This window comes from Nothobranchius furzeri, chromosome 8 (genome assembly GCF_043380555.1).
Source record: "Nothobranchius furzeri strain GRZ-AD chromosome 8, NfurGRZ-RIMD1, whole genome shotgun sequence".
NCBI classification, from domain to species: domain Eukaryota; kingdom Metazoa; phylum Chordata; class Actinopteri; order Cyprinodontiformes; family Nothobranchiidae; genus Nothobranchius; species Nothobranchius furzeri.
In genome coordinates, this window is record NC_091748.1 from 34,916,523 (window position 1) to 34,938,709 (window position 22,187).

Here is a 22,187-nt window from a genome sequence, read left to right on the forward strand (position 1 = left end):
CTGATCCTGCTGCTGTTTTTTGCTCTGCTCGTCGGCGACTGCGCTGGTCCTGCTGCTGTTTTCTGCACTGCTCATCGGCGTCGGCGCCTGCACTAATCCTGCAAATGTTTTCTGCTCTGCTCGTAGGCGTCGGCGACTGCGCTGGTCCTGCTGCTGTTTTCTGCAATGCTCATCGGCGTCGGCGACTGCGCTGATCCTGCTGCTGTTTTCTGCTCTGCTCTTCGGCGTCTGCGACTGCACATCTCCTGCTGCTGTTTTTTGCTATGCTCGTCGGCGACTGCGCTGGTCCTGCTGCTGTTTCCTGCTCTGCTCGTCGCCGTTGATGACTGCGCTGGTCCTGCTGTTGTTTTCTGCTCTGATTTGTCGGCGTCGGCGACTACGCTGGTCCTGCTGCTGTTTTCTGCTCTGCTCGTCGGCGTCGGCAACTGCACTGACCCTGCTGCTGTTTTCTGCTCTGCTTGTCCGCGTCGGCTACTGCGCTGATCCTGCTGCTATTTTCTGCTCTGCTCATCGGCGTCAGCGACTGGGATGATCCTGCTGCTGTTTTCTGCTCTGCCCATCACCGTCGGCGCCTGCACTGGTCCTGCTGTTGTTTTCTTCTCTGCTCGTCAGCGTCTGCTCTGCTCGTCGGCATCTGCGACTGCGCTGGTCCTGCTGCTGTTTTCTTCTCTGCTCGTTGGTGACTGCGCTGGTCCTGCTGCTGTTTTCTGCACTGCTCATCGGCATCGGTGACTGCGCTGATCCTGCGGCTGTTTTCTGCACTGCTCGTCGGCGACTGCGCAGGTCCTGCTGCTGTTTTCTGCTCTGCTCGTCGGCGACTGCGCTGGTCCTGCTGCTGTTTTCTGCTCTGCTCGTCGGCAACTGCGCTGGTCCTGCTGCTGTTTTCTGCTCTGCTCGTCGGCGACTGCGCTGGTCCTGCTGCTGTTTTCTGCACTGCTCATCGGCGTCGGCAACTGCGCTGGTCCTGCTGTTGTTTTCGCATCTGCTCGTCGGCGTCTGCGACTGCGCTGGTCCTGCTGCTGTTTTCTGCTCTGCTCGTCGGCGTCAGCGACTGCGCTGACCCTGCTGCTGTTTTCTGCTCTGATCGTCTGCGACTGCGCATCTCCTGCTGCTGTTTTTTGCTCTGCTCGTCGGCGTCAGCGACTGTGCTGATCCTGCTGCTGTTTTCTGCTCTGCTCATCGGCGTCTGCGACTGCACATCTCCTGCTGCTGTTTTTTGCTCTGCTCGTCGGCGACTGCGCTGGTCCTGCTGCTGTTTTCTGCTCTGCTCATCGGCGTCTGCGACTGCGCTGGTCCTGCTGCTGTTTTCTGCTCTGCTCGTCGGCGACTGCGCTGATCCTGCTGCTGTTTTCTGCTCTGCTCGTAGGCGTCGGTGACTGCGCTGGTCCTGCTGCTGTTTTCTGCACTGCTCATCGGCGTCGGCGACTGCGCTGATTCTGCTGTTGTTTTCTGCTTTGCTCGTAGGCGTCGCCGACTGCGCTGGTCCTGCTGCTGTTTTCTGCTCTGCTCGTCGGCGACTGCTCTGGTCCTGCTGCTGTTTTCTGCACTGCTCATCGGCGTCGGCGACTGCGTTGATCCTGCTGCTGTTTTCTGCTCTGCTCGTTCGCGTCTGCGCATCTCCTGGTGCTTTTTTCTGCTCTGCTCGTCGGCGTCAGCGACTGCGCTGATCCTGCTGCTGTTTTCTGCTCTGCTCGTCGGTGTCAGCGACTACACTGATCCTGCTGATGTTTGCTGCTCTGCTCGTTGGCGTCTGCGACTGCGCTGATCATGCTGCTGTTTTTTGCTCTGCTCGTCGGCGTCGGCGACTGCGCTGATCCTGCTGCTGTTTTCTGCTCTGCTCGTCGGCAACTGCGCTGGTCCTGCTGCTGTTTTCTGCTCTGCTCGTCTGCGACTGCGCTGGTCCTGCTGCTGTTTTCTGCACTGCTCATCGGCGTCGGCGACTGCGCTGGTCCTGCTGTTGTTTTCGCATCTACCAGTCGGCCTCTGCGACTGCGCTGGTCCTGCTGCTGTTTTCTGCTCTGCTCGTAGGCGACGGCGACTGCGCTGATCCTGCTGCTGTTTTCTGCTCTGCTCGTCGGCGACTGCGCTGGACCTGCTGCTGTTTTCTGCACTGCTCATCGGCGTTGGCGACTGCGTTGATCCTGCTGCTGTTTTCTGCTCTGCTCGTTGGCGTCTGCGACTGCACATCTCCTGCCGATTTTTTCTGCTCTGCTCGTAGGCGTCGGTGACTACGCATCTCCTGCTGCTTTTTTCTGCTCTGCTCGTCGGCGTCAGCGACTGCGCTGACCCTGCTGCTGTTTTCTGCTCTGATCGTCTGCGACTGCGCATCTCCTGCTGCTGTTTTTTGCTCTGCGCGTCGGCGACTGCTGGTCCTGCAGCTGTTTTATGCACTGCTCATCGGCGTCGGCAACTGCGCTGGTCCTGCTGTTGTTTTCGCCTCTGCTCGTCGGCAACTGCTCTGCTCGTCGGCGTCTGCGACTGCGCTGGTCCTGCTGCTGTTTTCTGATCTGCTCGTCGGTGTCGGTGACTGCTCATCTCCTGCTGCTGTTTTCTGATTTGCTCGTCGGCGTCAGCGACTGCGCTGATCCTGCTGCTGTTTTCTGCTCTGCTCGTCGGTGTCAGTGACTACGCTGATCCTGCTGCTGTTTTTTGCTCTGCTCGTCGGCGACTGCGCTGGTCCTGCTGCTGTTTTCTGCACTGCTCATCGGCCTCGGCGACTGCACTAATCCTGCAAATGTTTTCTGCTCTGCTCGTAGGCGTCGGCGACTGCGCTGGTCCTGCTGCTGTTTTCTGCAATGCTCATCGGCGTCGGCGACTGCGCTGATCCTGCTGCTGTTTTCTGCTCTGCTCTTTGGCGTCTGCGACTGCACATCTCCTGCTGCTGTTTTTTGCTATGCTCGTCGGCGAATGCGCTGGTCCTGCTGCCGTTTCCTGCTCTGCTTGTCGCTGTTGATGACTGCGCTGGTCCTGCTGTTGTTTTCTGCTCTGATTTGTCGGCATCGGCGACTGCGCTGGTCCTGCTGCTGTTTTCTGCTCTGCTCGTCGGCGTCGGCAACTGCACTGACCCTGCTGCTGTTTTCTGCTCTGCTTGTCCGCGTCGGCTACTGCGCTGATCCTGCTGCTATTTTCTGCTCTGCTCATCGGCGTCAGCGACTGGGATGATCCTGCTGCTGTTTTCTGCTCTGCCCATCACCGTCGGCGCCTGCACTGGTCCTGCTGTTGTTTTCTTCTCTGCTCGTCAGCGTCTGCTCTGCTTGTCGGCGTCTGCGACTGCGCTGATCCTGCTGCTATTTTCTGCTCTGCTCATAAGCGTCAGCGACTGGGATGATCCTGCTGCTGTTTTCTGCTCTGCCCATCACCGTCGGTGCCTGCACTGGTCCTGCTGTTGTTTTCTTCTCTGCTCGTCACCGTCTGCTCTGCTCGTCGGCGTCTGCGACTGCGCTGGTCCTGCTGCTGTTTTCTGCTCTGCTCGTTGGTGACTGCGCTGGTCCTGCTGCTGTTTTCTGCACTGCTGATCGGCATCGGTGACTGCGCTGATCCTGCGGCTGTTTTCTGCACTGCTCGTCGGCGACTGCGCAGGTCCTGCTGCTGTTTTCTGCTCTGCTCGTCGGCGACTGTGCTGGTCCTGCTGCTGTTTTCTGCTCTGCTCGTCGGCAACTGCGCTGGTCCTGCTGCTGTTTTCTGCTCTGCTCGTCGGCGACTGCGCTGGTCCTGCTGCTGTTTTCTGCACTGCTCATCGGCGTCGGCGACTGCGCTGGTCCTGCTGTTGTTTTCGCATCTGCTCGTCGGCGTCTGCGACTGCGCTGGTCCTGCTGCTGTTTTCTGCTCTGCTCGTAGGCGTCGGCGACTGCGCTGGTCCTGCTGCTGTTTTCTGCACTGCTCATCGGCGACGGCGACTGCGCTGATCCTGCTGCTGTTTTCTGCTCTGCTCGTCGGTGACTGCGCTGGACCTGCTGCTGTTTTCTGCACTGCTCATCGGCGTTGGCGACTGCGTTGATCCTGCTGCTGTTTTCTGCTCTGCTCGTTGGCGTCTGCGACTGCACATCTCCTGCCGATTTTTTCTGCTCTGCTCGTAGGCGTCGGTGACTACGCATCTCCTGCTGCTTTTTTCTGCTCTGCTCGTCGGCGTCAGCGACTGCGCTGACCCTGCTGCTGTTTTCTGCTCTGATCGTCTGCGACTGCGCTGGTCCTGCTGCTGTTTTCTGCTCTGCTCGTCGGCGACTGCGCTGGTCCTGCTGCTGTTTTCTGCACTGCTCATCGGCGTCGGCGACTGCGCTGGTCCTGCTGTTGTTTTCGCATCTGCTCGTCGGCGTCTGCGACTGCGCTGGTCCTGCTGCTGTTTTCTGCTCTGCTCGTAGGCGTCGGTGACTACGCATCTCCTGCTGCTGTTTTTTGCTCTGCTCGTCGGCGTCAGCGACTGTGCTGATCCTGCTGCTGTTTTCTGCTCTGCTCATCGGCGTCTGCGACTGCTAATCTCCTGCTGCTGTTTTTTGCTCTGCTCGTCGGCGACTGCGCTGGTCCTGCTGCTGTTTTCTGCTCTGCTCATCGGCGTCTGCGACTGCGCTGGTCCTGCTGCTGTTTTCTGCTCTGCTCGTCGGCGACTGCGCTGATCCTGCTGCTGTTTTCTGCTCTGCTCGTAGGCGTCGGTGACTGCGCTGGTCCTGCTGCTGTTTTCTGCACTGCTCATCGGCGTCGGCGACTGCGCTGATTCTGCTGCTGTTTTCTGCTTTGCTCGTAGGCGTCGCCGACTGCGCTGGTCCTGCTGCTGTTTTCTGCTCTGCTCGTCGGCGACTGCTCTGGTCCTGCTGCTGTTTTCTGCACTGCTCATCGGCGTCGGTGACTGCGTTGATCCTGCTGCTGTTTTCTGCTCTGCTCGTTGGCATCTGCGCATCTCCTGGTGCTTTTTTCTGCTCTGCTCGTCGGCGTCAGCGACTGCGCTGATCCTGCTGCTGTTTTCTGCTCTGCTCGTCGGTGTCAGCAACTACACTGATCCTGCTGCTGTTTGCTGCTCTGCTCGTTGGCGTCTGAGACTGCGCTGATCATGCTGCTGTTTTTTGCTCTGCTCGTCGGCGTCGGCGACTGCCCTGATCCTGCTGCTGTTTTCTGCTCTGCTCGTCGGCAACTGCGCTGGTCCTGCTGCTGTTTTCTGCTCTGCTCGTCGGCGACTGCGCTGGTCCTGCTGCTGTTTTCTGCACTGCTCATCGGCGTCGGCGACTGCGCTGGTCCTGCTGTTGTTTTCGCATCTGCTCGTTGGCGTCTGCGACTGCGCTGGTCCTGCTGCTGTTTTCTGCTCTGCTCATCGGCGACGGCGACTGCGCTGATCCTGCTGCTGTTTTCTGCTCTGCTCGTCGGCGACTGCGCTGGACCTGCTGCTGTTTTCTGCACTGCTCATCGGCGTTGGCGACTGCGTTGATCCTGCTGCTGTTTTCTGCTCTGCTCGTTGGCGTCTGCGACTGCACTCTCCTGCCGATTTTTTCTGCTCTGCTCGTAGGCGTCGGTGACTACGCATCTCCTGCTGCTTTTTTCTGCTCTGCTCGTCGGCGTCAGCGACTGCGCTGACCCTGCTGCTGTTTTCTGCTCTGATCGTCTGCGACTGCGCATCTCCTGCTGCTGTTTTTTGCTCTGCTCGTCGGCGTCAGCGACTGTGCTGATCCTGCTGCTGTTTTCTGCTCTGCTCATCGGCGTCTGCGACTGCACATCTCCTGCTGCTGTTTTTTGCTCTGCTCGTCGGCGACTGCGCTGGTCCTGCTGCTGTTTTCTGCTCTGCTCATCGGCGTCTGCGACTGCGCTGGTCCTGCTGCTGTTTTCTGCTCTGCTCGTCGGCGACTGCGCTGATCCTGCTGCTGTTTTCTGCTCTGCTCGTAGGCGTCGGTGACTGCGCTGGTCCTGCTGCTGTTTTCTGCACTGCTCATCAGCGTCGGCGACTGCGCTGATTCTGCTGCTGTTTTCTGCTTTGCTCGTAGGCGTCGCCGACTGCGCTGGTCCTGCTGCTGTTTTCTGCTCTGCTCGTCGGCGACTGCTCTGGTCCTGCTGCTGTTTTCTGCACTGCTCATCGGCGTCGGCGACTGCGTTGATCCTGCTGCTGTTTTCTGCTCTGCTCGTTGGCGTCTGCGCATCTCCTGGTGCTTTTTTCTGCTCTGCTCGTCGGCGTCAGCGACTGCGCTGATCCTGCTGCTGTTTTCTGCTCTGCTCGTCGGTGTCAGCGACTACACTGATCCTGCTGCTGTTTGCTGCTCTGCTCGTCGGCGTCTGCGACTGCGTTGATCATGCTGCTGTTTTTTGCTCTGCTCGTCGGCGTCGGCGACTGCGCTGATCCTGCTGCTGTTTTCTGCTCTGCTCGTCGGCGTCTGCGACTGCGCTGATCCTGCTGCTGTTTTCTGCTCTGCTCGTCGGCGTCGGCGACTGCGCTGGTCCTGCTGCTGTTTTCTTCTCTGCTCGTCTGCGTCGGCAACTGCGCTGGTCCTGCTGCTGTTTGCTGCTCTGCCCGTCGGCATCAGCGACTGCGCTGATGCTGTTTTCTGCTCTGCTCGTCAAGGTCAGCAACTGCGCTGAACCTGCTGCTGTTTTCTGCTCTGCTTGTCGCCGTCGGCGACTGCGCTCGTCCTGCTGTTGTTTTCTGCTCTGATTGTCGGCGTCGGCAACTGCGATGATCCTGCTGCTGTTTTCTGCACTGCTCGTCGGCGACTGCGCTGGTCCTGCAGTTGTTTTCGCCTCTGCTCGTCGGCGTCTGCTCTGCTCGTCGGAGTCTGCAACTGCGCTGGTCATGCTGCTGTTTTCTGCTCTGCTCATCGGCGTCGGCGACTGCGCTGGTCCTGCTGTTGTTTTCGCCTCTGCTCGTCGGCAACTGTTCTGCTCGTCGGCGTCTGCGACTGCGCTGGTCCTGCTGCTGTTTTCTGATCTGCTCGTCGGTGTCGGTGACTGCCCATCTCCTGCTGCTGTTTTCTGATTTGCTCGTCGGCGTCAGCGACTGCGCAGATCCTGCTGCTGTTTTCTGCTCTGCTCGTCGGTGTCAGTGACTACGCTGATCCTGCTGCTGTTTTTTGCTCTGCTCGTCGGCGACTGCGCTGGTCCTGCTGCTGTTTTCTGCACTGCTCATCGGCCTCGGCGACTGCACTAATCCTGCAAATGTTTTCTGCTCTGCTCGTAGGCGTCGGCGACTGCGCTGGTCCTGCTGCTGTTTTCTGCAATGCTCATCGGCGTCGGCGACTGCGCTGATCCTGCTGCTGTTTTCTGCTCTGCTCTTTGGCGTCTGCGACTGCACATCTCCTGCTGCTGTTTTTTGCTATGCTCGTCGGCGACTGCGCTGGTCCTGCTGCTGTTTCCTGCTCTGCTTGTCGCTGTTGATGACTGCGCTGGTCCTGCTGTTGTTTTCTGCTCTGATTTGTCGGCATCGGCGACTGCGCTGGTCCTGCTGCTGTTTTCTGCTCTGCTCGTCGGCGTCGGCAACTGCACTGACCCTGCTGCTGTTTTCTGCTCTGCTTGTCCGTGTCGGCTACTGCGCTGATCCTGCGGCTATTTTCTGCTCTGCTCATCGGCGTCAGCGACTGGGATGATCCTGCTGCTGTTTTCTGCTCTGCCCATCACCGTCGGCGCCTGCACTGGTCCTGCTGTTGTTTTCTTCTCTGCTCGTCAGCGTCTGCTCTGCTTGTCGGCGTCTGCGACTGCGCTGATCCTGCTGCTATTTTCTGCTCTGCTCATCGGCGTCAGCGACTGGGATGATCCTGCTGCTGTTTTCTGCTCTGCCCATCACCGTCGGCGCCTGCACTGGTCCTGCTGTTGTTTTCTTCTCTGCTCGTCAGCGTCTGCTCTGCTCGTCGGCGTCTGCGACTGCGCTGGTCCTGCTGCTGTTTTCTGCTCTGCTCGTTGGTGACTGCGCTGGTCCTGCTGCTGTTTTCTGCACTGCTCATCGGCATCGGTGACTGCGCTGATCCTGCGGCTGTTTTCTGCACTGCTCGTCGGCGACTGCGCAGGTCCTGCTGCTGTTTTCTGCTCTGCTCGTCGGCGACTGCGCTGGTCCTGCTGCTGTTTTCTGCTCTGCTCGTCGGCAACTGCGCTGGTCCTGCTGCTGTTTTCTGCTCTGCTCGTCGGCGACTGCGCTGGTCCTGCTGCTGTTTTCTGCACTGCTCATCGGCGTCGGCGACTGCGCTGGTCCTGCTGTTGTTTTCGCATCTGCTCGTCGGCGTCTGCGACTGCGCTGGTCCTGCTGCTGTTTTCTGCTCTGCTCGTAGGCGTCGGCGACTGCGCTGGTCCTGCTGCTGTTTTCTGCACTGCTCATCGGCGACGGCGACTGCGCTGATCCTGCTGCTGTTTTCTGCTCTGCTCGTCGGCGACTGCGCTGGACCTGCTGCTGTTTTCTGCACTGCTCATCGGCGTTGGCGACTGCGTTGATCCTGCTGCTGTTTTCTGCTCTGCTCGTTGGCGTCTGCGACTGCACATCTCCTGCCGATTTTTTCTGCTCTGCTCGTAGGCGTCGGTGACTACGCATCTCCTGCTGCTTTTTTCTGCTCTGCTCGTCGGCGTCAGCGACTGCGCTGACCCTGCTGCTGTTTTCTGCTCTGATCGTCTGCGACTGCGCTGGTCCTGCTGCTGTTTTCTGCTCTGCTCGTCGGCGACTGCGCTGGTCCTGCTGCTGTTTTCTGAACTGCTCATCGGCGTCGGCGACTGCGCTGGTCCTGCTGTTGTTTTCGCATCTGCTCGTCGGCGTCTGCGACTGCGCTGGTCCTGCTGCTGTTTTCTGCTCTGCTCGTAGGCGTCGGTGACTACGCATCTCCTGCTGCTGTTTTTTGCTCTGCTCGTCGGCGTCAGCGACTGTGCTGATCCTGCTGCTGTTTTCTGCTCTGCTCATCGGCGTCTGCGACTGCACATCTCCTGCTGCTGTTTTTTGCTCTGCTCGTCGGCGACTGTGGTGGTCCTGCTGCTGTTTTCTGCTCTGCTCATCGGCGTCTGCGACTGCGCTGGTCCTGCTGCTGTTTTCTGCTCTGCTCGTCGGCGACTGCGCTGATCCTGCTGCTGTTTTCTTCTCTGCTCGTAGGCGTCGGTGACTGCGCTGGTCCTGCTGCTGTTTTCTGCACTGCTCATCGGCGTCGGCGACTGCGCTGATTCTGCTGCTGTTTTCTGCTTTGCTCGTAGGCGTCGCCGACTGCGCTGGTCCTGCTGCTGTTTTCTGCTCTGCTCGTCGGCGACTGCTCTGGTCCTGCTGCTGTTTTCTGCACTGCTCATCGGCGTCGGCGACTGCGTTGATCCTGCTGCTGTTTTCTGCTCTGCTCGTTGGCGTCTGCGCATCTCCTGGTGCTTTTTTCTGCTCTGCTCGTCGGCGTCAGCGACTGCGCTGATCCTGCTGCTGTTTTCTGCTCTGCTCGTCGGTGTCAGCAACTACACTGATCCTGCTGCTGTTTGCTGCTCAGCTCGTTGGCGTCTGTGACTGCGCTGATCATGCTGCTGTTTTTTGCTCTGCTCGTCGGCGTCGGCGACTGCCCTGATCCTGCTGCTGTTTTCTGCTCTGCTCGTCGGCAACTGCGCTGGTCCTGCTGCTGTTTTCTGCTCTGCTCGTCGGCGACTGCGCTGGTCCTGCTGCTGTTTTCTGCACTGCTCATCGGCGTCGGCGACTGCGCTGGTCCTGCTGTTGTTTTCGCATCTGCTCGTTGGCGTCTGCGACTGCGCTGGTCCTGCTGCTGTTTTCTGCTCTGCTCATCGGCGACGGCGACTGCGCTGATCCTGCTGCTGTTTTCTGCTCTGCTCGTCGGCGACTGCGCTGGACCTGCTGCTGTTTTCTGCACTGCTCATCGGCGACGGCGACTGCGCTGATCCTGCTGCTGTTTTCTGCTCTGCTCGTCGGCGACTGCGTTGATCCTGCTGCTGTTTTCTGCTCTGCTCGTTGGCGTCTGCGACTGCACTCTCCTGCCGATTTTTTCTGCTCTGCTCGTAGGCGTCGGTGACTACGCATCTCCTGCTGCTGTTTTCTGCTCTGCTCGTCGGCGACTGCGTTGATCCTGCTGCTGTTTTCTGCTCTGCTCGTTGGCGTCTGCGACTGCACTCTCCTGCCGATTTTTTCTGCTCTGCTCGTAGGCGTCGGTGACTACGCATCTCCTGCTGCTTTTTTCTGCTCTGCTCGTCGGCGTCAGCGACTGCGCTGACCCTGCTGCTGTTTTCTGCTCTGATCGTCTGCGACTGCGCATCTCCTGCTGCTGTTTTTTGCTCTGCTCGTCGGCGTCAGCGACTGTGCTGATCCTGCTGCTGTTTTCTGCTCTGGTCATCGGCGTCTGCGACTGCACATCTCCTGCTGCTGTTTTTTGCTCTGCTCGTCGGCGACTGCGCTGGTCCTGCTGCTGTTTTCTGCTCTGCTCATCGGCGTCTGCGACTGCGCTGGTCCTGCTGCTGTTTTCTGCTCTGCTCGTCGGCGACTGCGCTGATCCTGCTGCTGTTTTCTGCTCTGCTCGTAGGCGTCGGTGACTGCGCTGGTCCTGCTGCTGTTTTCTGCACTGCTCATCAGCGTCGGCGACTGCGCTGATTCTGCTGCTGTTTTCTGCACTGCTCATCGGCGTCGGCGACTGCGTTGATCCTGCTGCTGTTTTCTGCTCTGCTCGTTGGCGTCTGCGCATCTCCTGGTGCTTTTTTCTGCTCTGCTCGTCGGCGTCAGCGACTGCGCTGATCCTGCTGCTGTTTTCTGCTCTGCTCGTCGGTGTCAGCGACTACACTGATCCTGCTGCTGTTTGCTGCTCCGCTCGTCGGCGTCTGCGACTGCGTTGATCATGCTGCTGTTTTTTGCTCTGCTCGTCGGCGTCGGCGACTGCGCTGATCCTGCTGCTGTTTTCTGCTCTGCTCGTCGGCGTCTGCGACTGCGCTGATCCTGCTGCTGTTTTCTGCTCTGCTCGTCGGCGTCGGCGACTGCGCTGGTCCTGCTGCTGTTTTCTTCTCTGCTCGTCTGCGTCGGCAACTGCGCTGGTCCTGCTGCTGTTTGCTGCTCTGCCCGTCGGCATCAGCGACTGCGCTGATGCTGTTTTCTGCTCTGCTCGTCAAGGTCAGCAACTGCGCTGATCCTGCTGCTGTTTTCTGCTCTGCTTGTCGCCGTCGGCGACTGCGCTCGTCCTGCTGTTGTTTTCTGCTCTGATTGTCGGCGTCGGCAACTGCGATGATCCTGCTGCTTTTTTCTGCACTGCTCGTCGGCGACTGCGCTGGTCCTGCTGTTGTTTTCTGCTCTGATCGTCGGCGTCGGCGACTGCGCTGGTCCTGCTGCTGTTTTCTTCTCTGCTCGTCGGCGTCTGCTCTGCTCGTCGGCGTCTGCGACTGCGCTGGTCCTGCAGCTGTTTTCTGCTCTGCTCCTCGGTGACTGCGCTGGTCCTGATGGGTTTTTTTGCACTGCTCATCGGCGTCGGCGACTGCACTGGTCCTGCTGTTGTTTTCACCTCTGCTCGTCGGCGTCTGCGACTGCGCTTGTCCTGCTGCTGTTTTCTGCTCTGCTCGTCGGCAACTGCGCTGGTCCTGCTGCTGTTTTCTGCACTGCTCATCGGCGTCGGCGACTGTGCTGATCCTGCTGCTGTTTTCTGCTCTGCTCGTAGGCGTCGGCGACTGCGCTGGTCGTGCTGCTGTTTTCTGCACTGCTCATCGGCGTCTGCGACTGCGCTGGTCCTGCTGCTGTTTTCTGCTCTGCTCGGCAGCGACTGCGCTGGTCCTGCTGCTGTTTTCTGCACTGCTCATCGGCGTCGGCGACTATGTTGATCCTGCTGCTGTTTTCTGCTCTGCTCATTGGCATCTGCGACTGCGCATCTCCTGCTGCTTTTTTCTGCTCTGCTCGTCTGCGACTGCACATCTCCTTCTGCTTTTTTCTGCTCTGCTCTTCGTCGTCAGCGACTGCGCTGACCCTGCTGCTGTTTTCTGCTCTGATCGTCTGCGACTGCACATCTCCTTCTGCTTTTTTCTGCTCTGCTCTTCGTCTTCAGCGACTGCGCTGACCCTGCTGCTGTTTTCTGCTCTGATCGTCTGCGACTGCGCATCTCCTGCTGCTGTTTTTTGCTCTGCTTGTCGGCGTCAGCGACTGCGCTGATCCTGCTGCTGTTTTCTGCTCTGCTCGTCGGCGTCCGCGACTGCGCATCTCCTGCTGCTTTTTTTTGCTCTGCTCGTCGGCTATTGCACTGGTCCTGCTGCTGTTTTCTGCCCTGCTTGTCTGCGTCAGCGAATGCGCTGATCCTGCTGTTGTTTTCTGCTCTGATCGTCGGCGTCGGCGACTGCGCTGGTCCTGCTGCTGTTTTCTTCTCTGCTCGTCGGCGTCTGCTCTGCTCGTCGGCGTCTGCGACTGCGCTGGTCCTGCAGCTGTTTCCTGCTCTGCTCGTCGGCGTCCGCGACTGCGCATCTCCTGCTGCTTTTTTTTGCTCTGCTCGTCGGCGACTGCGCTGGTCCTGCTGCTGTTTTCTGATCTGCTCATCGGAGTCGGCTATTGCGCTGGTCCTGCTGCTGTTTTCTGCTCTGCTTGTCTGCGTCAGCGAATGCGCTGATCCTGCTGCTGTTTCCTGCTCTGCTCGTCGCCGTCGGCGACTGCGCTGGTCCTGCTGTTGTTTTCTGCTCTGATCGTCGGCGTCGGCGACTGCGCTGGTCCTGCTGCTGTTTTCTTCTCTGCTCGTCGGCGTCTGCTCTGCTCGTCGGCGTCTGCGACTGCGCTGGTCCTGCAGCTGTTTTCTGCTCTGCTCATTGGTGACTGCGCTGTTCCTGATGGGTTTTTTTGCACTGCTCATCGGCGTCGGCGACTGCGCTGGTCCTGCTGTTGTTTTCGCCTCTGCTCGTCGGCGTCTGCGACTGCGCTTGTCCTGCTGCTGTTTTCTGCTCTGCTCGTCGGCAACTGTGCTGGTCCTGCTGCTGTTTTCTGCACTGCTCATCGGCGTCGGCAACTGTGCTGATCCTGCTGCTATTTTCTGCTCTGCTCGTAGGCGTCGGCGGCTGTGCTGGTCCTGCTGCTGTTTTCTGCACTGCTCATCGGCGTCTGCGACTGTGCTGGTCCTGCTGCTGTTTTCTGCTCTGCTCGGCGGCGACTGCGCTGGTCCTGCTGCTGTTTTCTGCACTGCTCATCGGCGTCGGCGACTATGTTGATCCTGCTGCTGTTTTCTGCTCTGCTCATTGGCGTCTGCGACTGCGCATCTCCTGCTGATTTTTTTTTTTGCTCTGCTCGTCGGCGTCAGCGACTGCGCTGACCCTGCTGCTGTTTTCTGCTCTGATCGTCTGCGACTGCGCATCTCCTTCTGCTTTTTTCTGCTCTGCTCTTCGGCGTCAGCGACTGCGCTGACCCTGCTGCTGTTTTCTGCTCTGATCGTCTGCGACTGCGCATCTCCTGCTGCTGTTTTTTGCTCTGCTCGTCGGCGTCAGCAACTGCGCTGATCCTGCTGCTGTTTTCTGCTCTGCTCGTCGGCGTCTGCGACTGCGCATCTCCTGCTGCTTTTTTTTGCTCTGCTCGTCGGCGACTGTGCTGATCCTGCTGCTGTTTTCTGATCTGCTCATCGGAGTCGGCTATTGGGCTGGTCCTGCTGCTGTTTTCTGCTCTGCTTGTCTGTGGCAGCGAATGCGCTGATCCTGCTGCTGTTTCCTGCTCTGCTCGTCGCCGTCGGCGACTGCGCTGGTCCTGCTGTTGTTTTCTGCTCTGATCGTCGGCGTCGGCGACTGCGCTGGTCCTGCTGCTGTTTGCTTCTCTGCTCGTCGGCGTCTGCTCTGCTCGTCGGCGTTTGTGACTGCGCTGGTCCTGCTGCTGTTTTCTGCACTGCTCATCGGCGTCTGCGACTGCGCTGGTCCTGCTGATGTTTTCTGCTCTGCTCGGCGGCGACTGCGCTGGTCCTGCTGCTGTTTTCTGCACTGCTCATCGGCGTCGGCGACTATGTTGATCCTGCTGCTGTTTTCTGCTCTGCTCATTGGCGTCTGCGACTGCGCATCTCCTGCTGCTTTTTTCTGCTCTGCTCGTCGGCGTCAGCGACTGCGCTGACCCTGCTGCTGTTTTCTGCTCTGATCGTCTGCGACTGCGCATCTCCTTCTGCTGTTTTTTGCTCTGCTCGTCAGCGTCAGCGACTGTGCTTATCCTGCTGCTGTTTTTTGCTCTGCTCATCGGCGACTGCACTGGTCCTGCTGCTTTTTCCTGCTCTGCTCGTCGCCGTTGGCAACTGCGCTGGTCCTGCTGTTGTTTTCTGCTCTGATCGTCGGCATCGGCGACTGCGCTGGTCCTGCTGCTGTTTTCTTCTCTGCTCGTCAGCGTCTGCTCTGCTGGTCGGCGTCTGCGACTGCGCTGGTCCTGCTGCTGTTTTCTGCTCTGCTCATCGGCGACTGCGCTGGTCCTGCTGGTGTATTCTACACTGCTCATCTGCATCGGCGACTGCGCTGGTCCTGCTGTTGTTTTCGCCTCTGCTCATCGGCGCCTGCGACTGCGCTGGTCCTGCTGCTGTTTTCTGCTCTGCTCGTCGGCGACTGCACTGGTCCTGCTGCTGTTTTCTGCACTGCTCATCGGCGTCGGCGACTGTGCTGATCCTGGTTCTGTTTTCTGCTCTGCTCAAAGGCGTCGGCGACTGCGCTGGAACTGCTGCTGTTTTCTGCACTGCTCATCGGCTTCGGCGACTGCGTTGATCCTGCTGCTGTTTTCTGCTCTGCTCGTTTGCGTCTGCGACTGCGCATCTCCTGCCGATTTTTTCTGCTCTGCTCATTGGCGTCAGGGACTGCGCTGATCCTGCTGCTGTTTTCTGCTCTCTTCGTCGGCGTCTGCAACTGCGCATCTCCTGCTGCTGTTATTTGCTCTGCTCGTCGGCGTCGGCGACTGCGCTGATCCTGCTGCTGTTTTCTGCTCTGCTCATTAGCGTCAGCGACTGGGCTGATCCTGCTGCTGTTTTCTGCTCTGCTCGTCTGCGTCAGCGAATGCGCTGATCCTGCTGCTGTTTCCTGCTCTGCTCATCGTCGTTGGCGACTTCGCTGGTCCTGCTGATGTTTTCTGCTCTGATCGCCGGCGTCGGCGACTGCGCTGGTCCTGCTGCTGTTTTTTTTTTCTCTGCTCGTCGGCGTCTGCTCTGCTCGTCGGCGTCTGCGACGGCGCTGGTCCTGCTGCTGTTTTCTGCTCTGCTCATCGGCGACTGCGCTGGTCCTGCTGCTGTTTTCTGCACTGCTCATCGGCATCGGCGACTGCGCTGATCCTGCTGCTGTTTTCTGCTCTGCTCGTCGGCGTCTGCGACTGCAACTCTCCTGCTCAGTTTTTTGCTCTGCTCGTCTGCGACTGTGCTGGTCCTGCTGCTGTTTTCTGCTCTGATCATCGGCGTCGGCTACTGCGCTGATCCTGCTGCTGTTTTCTGCTCTGCTTGTCTGCATCAGCGAATGCGCTGATCCTGTTGCTGTTTCCTGCACTGCTCGTCGCCGTCAGCGACTGCGCTGGTCCTGCTGTTGTTTTCTGCTCTGATCGTCGGCGTCGGCGACTGCTCTGGTCCTGCTGCTGTTTTTTGCTCTGCTCGTCGGCGTCAGCGACTGCACTGATCCTGCTGCTGTTTTCTGCTCTGCTCGTCGGCGACTGCGCTGGTCCATCTGCTGTTTTCTGCTCTGCTTGTCGCCGACTGCGCTGGTCCTGCTGCTGTTTTCTGCACTGCTCATCGGCGTCGGCGACTGTGCTGGTCCTGCTGTTGTTTTCGCCTCTGCTCGTCGGCGACTGCTCTGCTCGTCGGCGTCTGCGACTGCACTGGTCCTGCTGCTGTTTTCTGCTCTGCTCGTCGGCGTTGGCGACTGCTCATCTCCTGCTGCTTTTTTCTGCTCTGCTTGTCGGCGTCAGCGACTGCGCTGATCCTGCTGCTGTTTTCTGCTCTGCTCATCGGTGACTGTGCTGTTCCTACTGCTGTTTTCTGCACTGCTCATCGGCGTCGGCGACTGCGCTGATCCTGCTGCTGTTTTCTGCTCTGCTCGTAGGCGTCGCCGACTGCGCTGGTCCTGCTGTTGTTTTCGCCTCTGCTCGTCTGCGTCTGCTCTGCTTGTCGACGTCTGCGACTGCGCTGGTCCTGCTGTTGTTTTCGCCTCTGCTCGTCTGCGTCTGCTCTGCTCGTCGCCGTCTGCGACTGTGCTGGTCCTGTTGCTGTTTTCTGCACTGCTCATCGGCGTCGGCGACTGCGTTGATCCTGTTGCTGTTTTCTGCTCTGCTCATTTGCGTCTGCGACTGCGCATCTCCTGCTGCTTTTTTGTGCTCTGCTCGTCGGCGTCAGCGACTGCGCTGACCCTGCTGCTGTTTTCTGCTCTGATCGTCTGCGACTGCGCATCTCCTGCTGCTGTTTTTTGCTCTGCTTGTCGGCGTCAGCGACTGCGCTGATCCTGCTGCTGTTTTCTGCTCTGCTCGTCGGCGTCTGCGACTGCGCATCTCCTGCTGCTGTTTTTTGCTCTGCTCGTCGGCGTCAGCGAATGTGCTGATCCTGCTGCTGTTTCCTGCTCTGCTCGTCGCCGTCGGCGACTGCGCTGGTCCTGCTGTTGTTTTCTGCTCTTATCGTCGGCATCGGCGATTGCGCTGGTCCTGCTGCTGTTTTCTTCTCTGCTCGTCGGCGTCTGCTCTGCTCGTCGTCGTCTGCGACTGTGCTGGTCCTGCTGCTGTTTTCTGCTCTGCTCATCGGCAACTGTGCTGGTCCTGCTGGTGTTGTCGCCTCTGCTCGTCGGCGTCTGCGACTGCGCTGGTCCTGCTGCTGTTTTCTGCTCTGCTCGTCGGCGACTGTGCTGGTCCTGCTGCTGTTTTCTGCACTGCTCATTGGCATCGGCGACTGTGCTGATCCTGCTGCTGTTTTCTGCTCTGCTTGTGGGCGTCGGCGACTGCTCTGGTCCTGCTGCTGTTTTCTGCTCTGCTCGTCGGCGACTACGCTGGTCCTGCTGCTGTTTTCTGCACTGCTCATCGGCGTCGGCGACTGTGCTGATCCTGCTGCTGTTTTCTGCTCTGCTCGTAGGCGTCGGCGACTGCGATGGTCCTGCTGCTGTTTTCTGCACTGCTCATTGGCGTCGGCGACTGCGCTGATCCTGCTGCTGTTTTCTGCTCTGCTCGTCGGCAACTGCGCTGGACCTGCTGCTGTTTTCTGCACTGCTCATCGGCGTCGGCGACTGCGTTGATCCTGCTGCTGTTTTCTGCTCTGCTCGTTGGCGTCTGCGTCTGCGCATCTCCTGCTACTTTTTTCTGCTCTGCTCGTCGGCGTCAGCGACGGCGCTGATCGTGCAGCTGTTTTCTGCTCTGCTCGTCGGCGTCTGCAACTGCGCATCTCCTGCTGCTGTTTTTTGCTCTACTCGTCGGCGTCGGCGACTGCGGTGATGCTGCTGATGTTTTCTGCTCTGCTCATCGGCGTCAGTGACTGGGCTGATCCTGCTGCTGTTTTCTGCTCTGCCCGTGTGTGTCAACTAATGCGCTGATCCTGCTGCTGTTTCCTGCTCTGCTCGTCGCCGTCGGCGACTTCGCTGGTCCTGCTGTTGTTTTCTGCTCTGATTGCCGGCGTCGGCGACTGCGCTGGTCCTGCTGCTGTTTCTTCTCTGCTCGTTGGCGTCTGCTCTGCTCGTCTGCGTCTGCGCTGGTCCTGCTGCTGTTTTCTGCTCTGCTCGTCGGCGACTGCGCTGGTCCTGCTGCTGTTATCTGCTCTGCTCATAGGCGTCGGCTACTGCACTGATCCTGATGCTGTTTTCTGCTCTGCTTGTCTGCGTCAGCGAATATGCTGATCCTGCTGCTGTTTCCTGCTCTGCTCGTCGCCGTCGGCGACTGCGTTGGTCCTGCTGTTGTTTTCTGCTCTGATCGTCGGCATCGGCGACTGCGCTGGTCCTGCTGCTGTTTTCTTCTCTGCTCGTCGGCGTCTGCTCTGCTCGTCGGCGTCTGCGACTGCGCTGGTCCTGCTGCTGTTTTCTGCTCTGCTCATCGGCGACTGCGCTGGTCCTGCTGGTGTTTTCTGCACTGCTCATCGGCGTCAGTGACTGCGGTGTCCTGCTGTTGTTTTCGCCTCTGCTCGTCGGCGTCTGCAACTGCGCTGGTCCTGCTGCTGTTTTCTGCTCTGCTCGTCGGCGACTGCGCTGGTCCTGCTGCTGTTTTCTGCACTGCTCATTGGTGTCGGCGACTGTGCTGATCCTGCTGCTGTTTTCTGCTCTGCTCGTCGGCGTCGGCGACTGCGCTGGTCCTGCTGCTGTTTTCTGCTCTGCTCGTCGACGACTACGCTGGTCCTGCTGCTGTTTTCTGCACTGCTCATCGGCGTCGGCGACTGTGCTGATCCTGCTGCTGTTTTCTGCTCTGCTCGTCGGCGTCAGCGACAGCGCTGATCCTGCAGCTGTTTTCTGCTCTGCTCGTCGGCGTGTGCGACTGCTTATCTCCTGCTGCTGTTTTTTGCTCTGCTCGTCGGCGTCGGCGACTGCGCTGATGCTGCTGATGTTTTCTGCTCTGTGCGTCTGTGTCAGCGAATGCGCTGATCCTGCTGCTGTTTCCTGCTCTGCTCGTCGCCGTCAGCGACTTCACTTGGTCCTGCTGTTGTTTTCTGCTCTGATTGCCGGCGTCGGCGACTCCGCTGGTCCTGCTGCTGTTTTCTTCTCTGCTCGTCGGCGTCTGCTCTGCTCGTCGGCGTCTGCGCTGGTCCTGCTGCTGTTTTCTGCTCTGCTCGTCGGCGACTGCGCTGGTCCTGCTGTTGTTTTCGCCTCTGCTTGTCGGCGTCTGCTCTGCTCATCGGCGTCTGCGACTGCGCTGGTCCTGCTCTTGTTTTCTTCTCTGCTCGTCAGCGTCTGCTCTGCTCGTCGGCGTCTGCGCTGGTCCTGCTGCTGTTTTCTGCTCTGCTCGTCGGCGACTGCGCTGGTCCTGCTGCTGTTTTCTTCTCTGCTCGTCGGCGTCTGCTCTGCTCGTCGGCGTCTGCGCTGGTCCTGCTGCTGTTTTCTGCTCTGCTCGTCGGTGACTGCGCTGGCCCTGCTAGTGTTTTCTGCACTGCTCTTCGGCGTCGGCGACTGCGCTGATCCTACCGCTGTTTTCTGCACTGCTCGTCGGCGACTGCGCTGGTCCTGCTGCTGTTTTCTGCTCTGCTCGTTGGCGTCTGCGACTGCTCATCTCCTGCTGCTTTTTTCTGCTCTGCTCGTCGGTGTCAGCGACTACGCTGATCCTGCTGCTGTTTTTTGCTCTGCTCATCGGCGTCGGCGACTGCGCTGATCCTGCTGCTGTTTTCTGCTCTGCTCGTAGGCGTCGGCGACTGCGCTGGTCCTGCTGCTGTTTTCTGCACTGCTCATCGGTGTCGGCGACTGCGCTGATCCTGCTGCTGTTTTCTGCTCTGCTCGTAGGCGTCGCCGACTGCGCTGGTCCTGCTGTTGTTTTCGCCTCTCTTCGTCTGCGTCTGCTCTGCTCGTCGGCGACTGCGACTGCGCTGGTCCTGCTGTTGTTTTCGCCTCTGCTTGTCTGCGTCTGCTCTGCTCGTCGCCGTCTGCGACTGTGCAGGTCCTGTTGCTGTTTTCTGCTCTGCTCGTCGGCGACTGTGCTGGTCCTGCTGCTGTTTTCTGCACTGCTCATCGGCGTCGGCGACTGCGTTGATCCTGCTGCTGTTTTCTGCTCTGCTCATTGGCGTTTGCGACTGCGCATCTCCTGCTGCTTTTTTCTGCTCTGCTCGTTCGCGTCAGCGACTGCGCTGACCCTGTTGCTGTTTTCTGCTCTGATCGTCGGCGTCTGCGACTGTGCAACTCCTGCTGCTGTTTTCTTCTCTGCTCGTCGGCATCTGCTCTGATCGTCGGCGTCTGCGACTGCGCTGGTCGTGCTGCTGTTTTCTGCTCTGCTCACCGACGACTGCGCTGGTTCTGCTGGTGTTTTCTGCACTGCTCATCGGCGTCGGCGACTGCGCTGGTCCTGCTGTTGTTTTCGCCTCTGCTCGTCGGCGTCTGCGACTGCACTGGACCTGCTACTGCGCTGGTCCTGCTACTGTTTTCTGCTCTGCTCGTCGGCTACTGTGCTGATCCTGCTGCTGTTTTCTGCTCTGCTCGTAGGCGTCGGCGACTGCGCTGGTCCTGCTGCTGTTTTCTGCACTGCTCATCGGCGTCTGCGACTGCGCTGGTCCTGTTGCTGTTTTCTGCTCTGCTCGTCGGCGACTGCGCTGGTCCTGCTGCTGTTTTCTGCACTGCTCATCGGCGTCGGCGACTATGTTGATCCTGCTGCTGTTTTCTGCTCTGCTCATTGGCGTCTGCGACTGCGCATCTCCTGCTGCTTTTTTCTGCTCTGCTCGTCGGCGTCAGCGACTGCGCTGACCCTGCTGCTGTTTTCTGCTCTGATCGTCTGCGACTGCGCATCTCCTGCTGCTGTTTTTTGCTCTGCTCGTCGGCATCAGTGACTGCGCTGATCCTGCTGCTTTTTTCTGCTCTGCTCGTCGGCGTCTGCGACTGCGCATCTCCTGCTGCTGTTTTTTGCTCTGCTCGTCGGCGACTGCGCTGGTCCTGCTGCTGTTTTCTGCTCTGCTCATCGGCGTCGGCTACTGCGCTGATCCTGCTGCTGTTTTCTGCTCTGCTTGTCTGCATCAGCGAATGCGCTGATCCTGCTGCTCTTTCCTGCTCTGCTCGTCGCCGTCGGCGACTGCGCTGGTCCTGCTGCTGTTTTCTGCTCTGCTCATCAGCGTCAGCTACTGCGCTGATCCTGCTGTTGTTTCCTGCTCTGCTCGTCGACGTCGGCGACTGCGCTGGTCCTGCTGTTGTTTTCTGCTCTGATCGTCGGCGCCGGCGACTGCGCTGGTCCTGCTGCTGTTTTCTTCTCTGCTCGTCGGCGTCTGCTCTGCTCGTCGGCGTTGCGACTGCGCTGATCCTGCTGCTGTTTTCTGCTCTGCTCGTCGGCGTCTGTGACTGCGCATCTCCTGCTGCTGTTTTTTGCTCTGCTCGTCGGCGACTGCGCTTGTCCTGCTGCTGTTTTCTGCTATGATCATCGGTGTCGGCTACTGCGCTGATCCTGCTAGTTTTTTCTGCTCTGCTCGTCGGCGTCAGCGACTGCGCTGATCCTGCAGCTGTTTTCTGCTCTGCTCGTCCCCGTCTGCGACTGTGCAGGTCCTGTTGCTGTTTTCTGCTCTGCTCGTTGGCGACTGCGCTGATCCTGCTGCTGTTTTCTGCTCTGCTCGTAGGCGTCGCCGACTGCGCTGGTCCTGCTGTTGTTTTCGCCTCTGCTTTGTCTGCGTCTGCTCTGCTCGTCGGCGTCTGCGACTGCGCTGGTCCTGCTGTTGTTTTCGCCTCTGCTCGTCTGCGTCTGCTCTGCTCGTCGGCGTCTGCGACTGCGCTGGTCCTGCTGCTGTTTTCTGCTCTGCTTGTCGGCGACTGTGCTGGTCCTGCTGCTGTTTTCTGCACTGCTCATCGGCGTCGGCGACTGTGCTGATCCTGATGCTGTTTTCTGCTCTGCTCGTAGGCGTCGGCGACTGCGCTGGTCCTGCTGCTGTTTTCTGCACTGCTCATCGGCGTCTGCGACTGCGCTGGTCCTGCTGCTGTTTTCTGCTCTGCTAGTCGGCGACTGCACTGGTTCTGCTGCTGTTTTCTGCCCTGCTCATCGGCGTCGGCGACTCCGTTGATCCTGCTGCTGTTTTCTGCTCTGCTCATTGGCGTCTGCGACTGCGCATCTCCTGCTGCTTTTTTCTGCTCTGCTCGTCGGCGTCAGCGACTGCGCTGACACTGCTGCTGTTTTCTACTCTGATCGTCTGCGACTGCGCATCTCCTGCTGCCGGTTTTTTGCTCTGCTCGTCGGCGACTGCGCTGGTCCTGCTGCTGTTTTCTGCTCGGCTCATCGGCGTCGGCTACTGCGCTGATCCTGCTGCTGTTTTCTGCTCTGCTTGTCTGCGTCAGCGAATGCGCTGATCCTGCTGCTGTTTCCTGCTCTGCTCGTCGCCGTCGGCAACTGCACTGGTCCTGCTGTTGTTTTCTGCTCGGTTCGTCGGCGACTGCGCTGGTCATGCTGCTGTTTTCTTCTCTGCTTGTCGGCGTCTGCTCTGCTCGTCGGAGTCTGCGACTGCGCTGGTCCTGCTGCTGTTTTCTGCTCTGCTCATCGGCGACTGTGCTGGTCCTGCTGCTGTTTTCTACTCTGATCGTCTGCGACTGCGCATCTCCTGCTGCCGGTTTTTTGCTCTGCTCGTCGGCGACTGCGCTGGTCCTGCTGCTGTTTTCTGCTCGGCTCATCGGCGTCGGCTACTGCGCTGATCCTGCTGCTGTTTTCTGCTCTGCTTGTCTGCGTCAGCGAATGCGCTGATCCTGCTGCTGTTTCC